This window comes from Ovis canadensis, chromosome 4 (assembly GCF_042477335.2).
Source record: "Ovis canadensis isolate MfBH-ARS-UI-01 breed Bighorn chromosome 4, ARS-UI_OviCan_v2, whole genome shotgun sequence".
Classification (NCBI taxonomy): domain Eukaryota; kingdom Metazoa; phylum Chordata; class Mammalia; order Artiodactyla; family Bovidae; genus Ovis; species Ovis canadensis.
Window position 1 is genome coordinate 135208746 of NC_091248.1, and position 8943 is coordinate 135217688.

The 8943-nt window shown below is 54.3% G+C and overlaps 1 long non-coding RNA gene across 1 annotated transcript; it reads left to right on the forward strand.

Annotated features, from left to right (window-relative positions):
• The first annotated feature begins 1497 nt into the window (after positions 1 to 1497).
• On the forward strand, positions 1498 to 4700 carry LOC138439797 (uncharacterized). Its single transcript, XR_011256812.1, has 2 exons — positions 1498 to 2333; positions 4480 to 4700. It is a non-coding gene; the product is annotated as an uncharacterized lncRNA (long non-coding RNA).
• Positions 4701 to 8943: the final 4243 nt, after the last annotated feature.

Genomic DNA, 8943 nt, shown 5'->3' on the forward strand with positions numbered 1-8943 from the left:
TGTCATGTGATTGTCGTTTTGTTTCCAATTTTAGTTGCTGAGATTTCTCCGTGTTACTTCATGAGCTTATTTATCTTTACTATGTAACAGTCTGCACTTTAGATATATCAGAAGCAATCCAATACAGTTAACACGTTGTTGCATGTTTCTGGCACTTTAATTCACAGAAGCGATTCATGTGCCCCCTCTGTGCCTTGGAGAGGATGAATAAGTTCTGGGGCTGCTCCCCCACAGGGGCACAGGGTAAGGACGCCCGGCTGATAGCGTCGTTACCCCGTAGTGACGGGTCCTGCAGTTCTTTCATCTCAAGCCCCCATTTCGCTGCCTTTCTCAAGTACATGCCCGGCTGTGGGGCATGCAGTGGTGTCTCACTGTGCCTTTAGTCTGTCTGAGACGGAGCACCTTTCACAGTGTTCGCTGGGCACCCCTCGTGCATTTTACATGACATTCTCGCTTCTGTCTGTCTGAATCCTCTTACAATTATCTGGAAAAGCTCTTACTGATGGCACATTTCACTTCCATATTATCTTAAGTAGGCTTCCAAATATACATTTATTTGTAACCTTCAATTGACCTGGAATTGATATTTATGCCTTGTTTCTGAAGGGAAGCAGCTTCCATTCTGGCAAAGCCTGTGGAGAGAAAACACTACACACACACACACACACACCCCGCCCCCCGCATTCCCCTTCACCCACAGCCCTGCCTTGGCCTTAACATTCCCCCTTTGGAGACTGACAGAGATACAAGAAAAGACTGAACAGGACAAGGGGACAGAGAGAGAGAGCGATGTGGCTGATGTGTTCCATGGGTGGTGTGGAAGTTTCCTCTAGGGAGGGGAATGTTCGGTAGATGCCATGAAAACGGAATGAATGAGCCGTTTATTGCTGGAGGTTCTAGAGAAGCCCATTTCAGCAAGACACAGGGAAAATAATGGGTATGCTCTGGACAGAAGGGTGCTCAGAGATTTCGAACAACAGGAAAGGGGCCGGTGTGGCCAGAGTGTGTGAGTGGACTGAGGAGAAGGGAGCTGGGTCCCTCTCGGTTCTCACAAGCTTCTCCCCTCCAGTTTAGTCCCATCCACAGCCTGATTGAAAACACCTAACTTCTAACAAAGCAGACAAAATCTGAGGTCTACCTTCCGGAAGTTGGAACCCAGGACCCAGGCTGCTTTACTTTGCTTCAGTCAACAGAGGTGTCAGCCTGTCCCTGGAAGAGGGTCTGGCCAGGGTACCCTGTCCGCGTCACCTCAAGGACCATCTCCTGTCCTCTCGCCCTGACTCCGCCTGTCCCCTTGCCTCCCTGGGACATCCTACGCGCCAAAGACACGCAGCTCCTCGCCCTGAGTCAGTGAGTCCATCCGACACGGAGAACGCCTGGAACCGTGAGCTCTGTGGGCACTGAGTTAAGGAAAAAGCGGTAACACCCAGGGGGTGGATATAAAGCCCAGCAGTGTGTGTGGAGGGAGTCACATGAGAAGAGAGAGGCGGAGAGGACAGGGGAGGGGCGCTCGGACAGCACAGGGCAGGCCAGGGTCCCGGCCAAGGACACTGCAGCCCCAGTCGGTCTGCCTCCGGGGGGTCGGGGAGGCTCCTGTAGTTGTAGAGTCTGGCAGCATGCAGCTTACTGGTGTGAACTCCTCAGCGGCTTCCCTCGAGGCTCGGTGCTGAAGAATCTGCCTGCCAGTGCAGGAGAGGTGTGTTCAACCCCTGAGTCTGGAAGATGCCCTTGGAAAGAAATGGCAAGCCTGGGAAATCTCATGGACAGAGGAGCCTGGTGGGCTACAGTCCATAGGGTCACAAAAGACTCAGACATGACTTAGCGACTAAACAAGTCCTGGGCTGCAATCCTAGCAAGTCTGAACAAAAGCCTTTTCATTTCAACAAGGTCTGTGTTCTGGGAATTCATGGTTAACATGGACAGCTTTTCTGTCTGCTTCCTGTGTTCTGGTCATCATTCCACGGGAGGCCAAGCTCATCCTGTTTTTTCCCAGGATTTGTGCTGAGCCTTCAAGCGTGCAAAACTGCTGCAGCAGATTTACACTTAACCTGGAGTTTTTTTGTTTTTTGTTTTTTTTTTAACAGTTTTTTTCCTCGCATGTACTTATATAACAATGCTTTGTACATTTAAAAATTATTTGAATATTTTCAAGCTGTTAAAAAAGGAAATTCAACTCAGTAAATTTTAAAGATCTTCTTGGCTTTCTTCAGTGATTCATGAGTCTGGCACCATCCTGTCTAGCAGACAGAGAGAAGCTTCAAGAGCTAAAGAAGATAAGACACTTTACAGGCAAAGGGAGCAGGAGCAAGGAAGCCACACTAGGCAGCAGGCTGGTGAGTAATTCAGGTCCACTTTCCTCTAGGGGAGGGAAGCAGCCGCTCAAACAAGCTGATCAGGAGATTGCTGATTGAGTGGTTAAAGATTTTATTTCTGAGAGAACTGCATCTCTGCGTAAGTTCAGTCTCACATTGTTGACATGGGGCTTAACACAAGCCCATTTGGGGTCCATTTTCTCATTTTAACAGAGGGCAGGCAGCTAAATAGGAGATACATTTTCTGCCCCTCCCTCCTTTTCTGTCTCTCTGAAGGCTGAAAGAGATGGGAAGACCAGACCGCCTGACCTGCCTCTTGAGAAATCCGTATGCAGGTCAGGAAGCAACAGTGGGAACTGGACATGGACCGACAGACTGGGTTCCAGATTGGGAAAGGAGGACGCCAAGGCTGTATATTGTCACCCTGCTTATTTCACTTCTATGCAGAGGACATCGTGAGAAACGCTGGACTGGAAGACACGCAAGCTGGACTCAAGATGGCCGGGAGAAATAGCGATCCCCTCAGATATGCAGATGACACCACCCTTCTGGCAGCAAGGGAAGAGGGGCTAAAAAGCCTCTTGAGGAAAGGGAAAGAGGAGAGTGAACACGTTGGCCTAAAGCTCCACATTCAGAAAACGAAGATCATGGCATGCGGTGCCATCATGTCGTGGGAAAGAGATGGGGAACCGGGGGAAACAGGGTCAGACTTTATTTTGGGGGGCTCCAGAATCACTGCAGAGGGTGACTGTAGCCATGACGTTCAAAGACGCGGACTCCTGGGAAGAAAAGGGATGACCAACCTAGATAGCATCTTCCAAAGCAGTGACGTGACTTTGCCGACTAAGGTCCGTCTAGTCAAGGCTATGGTTTTTCCTTGCTCGTGGATGGATGTGAGAGCTGGACTGTGAAGGAGGCTGAGCGCCGAAGAATGGATGCTTGTGAACTGTGGTGTTGGAGAAGACTCTCGAGAGTCCCTTGGACTGCAAGGAGATCCAACCAGTCCATTCTGAAGGAGATCAGCCCTGGGATTTCTTTGGAAGGAATGAGGCGAAAGCGGAAACTCCAGTACTTTGGCCACCTCACGAGAAGAGGGGACTCGTTGGAAACAAACTCGGATGCTGGGAGGGATGGGGCGCAGGAGGAGAAGGGGACTGCCGAGGATGAGATGGCTGGATGGCATCACGGACTCGATGGACGTGAGTCTGAGTGAACTCCGGGAGATGGGGATGAACAGGGAGGCCTGGCGTGCTGCGATTCATGGGGTCGCAAAGAGTCGGACACGACTGAGCGACTGAACCGAACGGAACGGAACTGGAGGCAGGCAGGAATGAAAACCTCCTCCCACGGAGGGGAAGCTGTCAAGTGACGATGGCTGCCTCGACGCACGTCCACGATCCTCGCACGCATGAGCGGGGTTTCCTGGGTGACAAAACAGGAGGAGACTCCTTTGGCCTGACACGAGGCGAGTGTGTCCCTCGGCCACCCTCCCCACCCCCCAGCCCCCTTCCTCCGCACGGTGCCGAAAGGGGCAGTCTCAAGGTGGAGACATGGAATGAGGGGATGGGGATGGGGATGGGGATGGGGATGGGGATGGGGATGGGGATGGGGATGGGGATGGGAGGAGGGGTGCGTGGGTGGGGCGGATCACCATTCAATGGAGAGAAGCTCGAGGCGAAGTCAGAGGCTCTGACTTGACTGGAAAGCTTTCTGCATTTGAATGAAGCTATCGGACGAGGCCCTGCAGGGGGAGGGTGGGGGAGGGTGGCGGTGGGGCCCGCAGACAATAGCCCCTGCCTGCCTGCCGGCCTGCCGGCCTGCCGGCCTGCCGGCCTGCCTGCAGGCCGGCCTGCCGGGCTGAGGAGGCCCTCTGGCGGCGGCGGGGTCACGCTCCGGACTCCTGCAGCTCAACTCGATCCCTTCAAGGAAACTCCTGGGGTGACTCCTGTCCAGGGAATCATCCAAATGGGCCTGTTTCTGAAAAAGGCCCGAGACACACCTGTGACAGATTCTGTGGATCTCTTGACCCATGGATCGACCTGCACCCTCCCTCCCATCCTGTCAGATCCTTTCGACACGCTTGAAGAGGTCTTTGGCCTCGGACCAGAAAACAGGCCAAGATAAACAAATACGTTTTGGTCTTTTTCTTTTTTTTTCTTTTGAACAGGGCGAAAACGATGCATGGCCGTGGATTGGAGAGAAGCCTGCTCCCCTCGCGCGCCTGAAGGCAGGGAGTTCTCAGCGGGACAGAAATGACATTCAGAAATGAACCGTTTAAACTTGGTGACTATGCCAGAACAAATAGTGACACCAAACTTTGATACAGTGCTGTGATTTCCTTCTGGGAGGTTTCAGACCCCTCTCTATTGACCTTTAAGTCGATCATCAGTGTGTTGTCCGTCTCACTGCGTCAAAGCCCCTGCTCCCATCATAACCTCACTGAGATCTGTGATTTCCACCCAATGGACAGAGTCATCACACGCTTAGCTCCACCCAGCTCCTCACGCAACAGCGTGGACGGGCAAGTGCGTGCGTGGGCGCGTGGGCTGGTGGGTGGGTGGGTGCGTGGCTGGGTGCCTGCGTGCGTGCGTGCGTGCGTGGGTGGGTGGGTGCGTCCGTGCGTGCGTCCCTGCGTCCCTGTGCCTTTCGCCTTTCAGATTATGAACCCCGCCCCCTCACCTCTCCCGCTCCCCCGCCCCCCCCCACTGCCTTGTCCTTTGCCTAGCTGTGTCTCTGTGCCACCCACCCTCCACCACACCCACAACCACAGGCGCACCACACACCACGCGCATACCCGCACACACACCCCGCCTGCACACAGCGCACACACACATCCCGACCCCAGACACATACACACACACACACACACACGCAGCACAGGCCGCACACCACACACTCCCCCCTACCCCCTACACACACACACACACACACACACACACACACACACACACACACACACACACACACACACACACTGCGTTGTCCTTTGCCTGGCTGTGTCTCTGGGCCACTGTCTCTGCACGCCCCACCCCCTTCCGGCCACGGCCACGCCCACACCCACAGGCGCATCCCACACGCACACACCCATGGTGCCCACCCGACACACACTCGGCCTCACGTGGAACCTATACACACACCACACACGTTACCCCTCCCACCCACCCCCACCCCCACACACACCCACGCAGCACCACCTGCGCGTGCCCCAGACGCACCACCACACACCGCCTCCTGCCGGGGTCCAGCCCCGTCGGATCCAGGGAATTCGAAGGCGGGGACGGCGTTGGCGTCCTTGGATAAAGACATATTGAATGACAGAGATAGATAGAGAGAGATTAGAAACGGATCGTGTCGTAGGAAAATCAGTGGAGGAAAAGAGGCTGAATCACTTGGAATTCGGCCAGAGAAACGGGGAGCAAGAAAGAAAGAAGCGACGTGGGGGTATCCGTCTTTCCGGAAACGGATCCGATGTCTTTCGTGGTGGGTTTGCTTCTATCCCTCTTGTGACATATAGGGATGACTACAGAGTCACGTGGGGGCCGGGAGTCCCGACCTTTCTCAAAATCAGGTGCTTTCACATACATGTACGGGGGGGGGGGGAAAAAAAATGTCTTAGGGATAATGACATCATCTTCTGGCCCTGAGGCCTGCTGACGTGTGATGATCCTTTCTTTCTGATCCCCAAAACACTTACGTGTTCCGAGGGTGTTTTTTCTTAAACCGGGCACCACCCTCCAGATAAAGTGACATTCCTGTAGGGTGAGGGTGTCGTGAGTTCCAATCAAGAAAGGAACCGATTGAACCCCAAAGTTCACATGAGTCGTCTGAAAGGTGAATACTTATTTCCCCTAGATGCTAGTGATATTCACGATAAGGGCAGGGAACATGGAGATGGAGCAGCAACCATCAGCCCAACACATGAAAATCCTTTCCCCAATGTTGCCCTGAAGGTCTATTTAGTCTTCAGAGAGTGATCGAGTGACATGTTGACATAGCAAGGACCCAGGGATGGGTCGCAAAGGGCAGGGATCGATTCCCAAAGAGAACGTTCCTTCACTCAAAACGTCTAGGATTGCTCCCCTTCAAGACGACTCTCTTTCCTTTTCTACATTCCAACGACATGGATTCATCTATTCCCAGGTGCCTAAGGATATGGAGGCCTGGCGGCCATCATGGACTCGACCGTGAGAAAAGCCCTGTGCTCGCGAAGACTCTCCAGAGACTCCCAGACTCTCTGTGCTGTTTACGGTGGAGAGGGAGCCGACGCTCGTGTGCGTCGTGGCGGGAGGGTGGGTGACCCTGTCACGCGAGCTAGTCTGTCAGCAGAGAGGTTTGACCCGAGACGGCCTTGTCACACCCAGGGCCGGGAGTGAGCCGTCAGGATCGGCCCGACGCGTGAAACACCCTTCACCCACGTCATTCCTGACCAACCCACTAGACTCATCATTTCTAGGTAGACGCTGGCTTTGGGGGTAGATGCTCGGGAACGGGGGGTTTCCTGAGGCTTGATCACGCCTTTGCGTGTGCCAAGCCTCCTTCCTCGTGGCCTTTGCCGTGGGCGGAGTTCCTCGCGCTGGCCCCGGCAATTACAAGGAGACATGTTGTGTATAACTGTGTGATACTTTTTGTCTGGAAACTTTTTCAAAACCGTTTACTAAATGGATTGGAGAGAAACCTGCTCCCCTCGCGCGCCTGAAGGCAGGGAGTTCTCAGCGGGACAGAACCTGCCTTCACTTCTCAGGGGGACCGGGACAGTCCCCTCACCCCGTGCACCCCCAACCCCGAGCCCAGTCCCGTCCCCTCCCCTCCCCGCCCCACCCACCCACCCACGCACGCATGCACGCACCCACACACACACACCCACACCCACACCCACACCCACCCACCCACCCACCCACCCACACACACACACACACACACACACACACAGGCGCGCGCGCACGCTCACCCGGACCCGGCTCCCACCCCCATCTCCTCAACCTCACACCCCCCACCCCCACCCCCACCCCACCCCACCCCACCGCTCCCCTCCCCTCCCCGGCGACGAGGGGGGCCCGGGGAGGGATGGCTGTCTCAGCCCTGGTTCTGAGATGTCCTTTGGGGAACCGCTCTAGGCCGAGACGCCAGCTTGCTGCCCTGCTGCTTGGTGTCCGTCTCCATCAGCCGTGTCCCCGAAAGGCACGTGAGCTCATGGACGACAAAGAGCGCACCCAGAAAACACCAAAGGGTCCTCCTGAACCCAACACGGCCATGTGTATGGATCCACGTAGAGGTCGTGGATCTCCCCATCGGATGCATGAATAGGATCCACACAGACTCGGTTGTGTTTCCGCTTCGATGGGCTGCCCTATCCGGAGAGATCGCGTGGGTCAGCGAGCGAGCAAACACGGAAGGGAACGAACCCAAAACCGCGGCCAAGTCGAGGGAGTGCTGAGCCCGAGGAACTCGCCGATCCCGTGGCATCGTTTGCCATACACAGCCTTTCTCTACGGCAGAGGGAGATGTGGCATGGATCCCCGTGTGGGTCGTCCGTGCCCGAAACCACGCTGCGGAGAGTGGTCGTGTCTCATTCGAATTCTCTCTCAAAAGAGAAACCAGGTCCCATGATGGGATGGTATCTTTGAATGCAAAAGGGGATGACACGTGACAGGAAAATCAAAGTGGAGTCCGCATCGCCAAGAGAGCGCCCCAAAATAGAGAAGGGGAGGGCCATGGAGGAAGAGGTCTGTGTCTCGGTCTGGAAACTCGGAGCACCTCCTGGGGAACAGAGGCCTCCGGATCATCGAAACAGTGTTCCCGACATTCAAGACCCCCTATCACACACACCCTCCCCTTTCCCTACATCACTTGTGACAGTCTATCTACCCTGGAAGAAGAAACAGTTCCTTGTTTGCATGACAGTCCATCATCATTGCTCTCAGGTCGCTTTCCAACCTCACGGAGTTTCAGCTTTCTAAGCCCCCGACTCTTTCCTGGGCAACGTTCCCCCCCGGTTTTTATTCAAACCTGTGTCCCTGCATGGCCATATCGAAGACCCCCAAATAAAGCTTTCTTTTTCTTTCTTTCTTTTCTTTCTTTCTTTCTTTCTTTCTTTCTTTTTTTTTTTTTTGGCGCAGCCGATACTGACTCTTCATGGAAAGACAAGAAAACTAGGTGATTTTATGTGTTTAACTTTCAGGTGTATTGAAATATCATTTCCTTCGTGAAGGACATATGACATCCTTCGTCCTCATGTGTACAGAATGGGGACAAGAGGCACCTGTATGTTGCCAAAGAAGAATGACCACCCAAGCGGTAGCTCATAGCTTTCTCACAAGCCACACAGATCATGACTGGATGTGAAAGAGAGGGAAGTCACTCGGTCGTGTTCGACTCTTTGCGACCCCACGGACTGTAGCCTACCAGGCTCCTCCATCCGTGGACAGTTCCAGGCAAGAATCCTAGAGTGGGTTGCCATTTCCTTCTGCCATTGGACGGGAGGAGAATGATTCATGTCCACTGTCATGGCAACTTTCTCAGATGATCATGCTGCTGCTGCTGCTGCTGCTGCTGCTGCTGCTGCTGCTGCTGCTGCTGCTGCTGCTGCTGCTGCTGCTGCTGCTGCTGCTGCTGCGTTGCTTTGGTCGTGTCC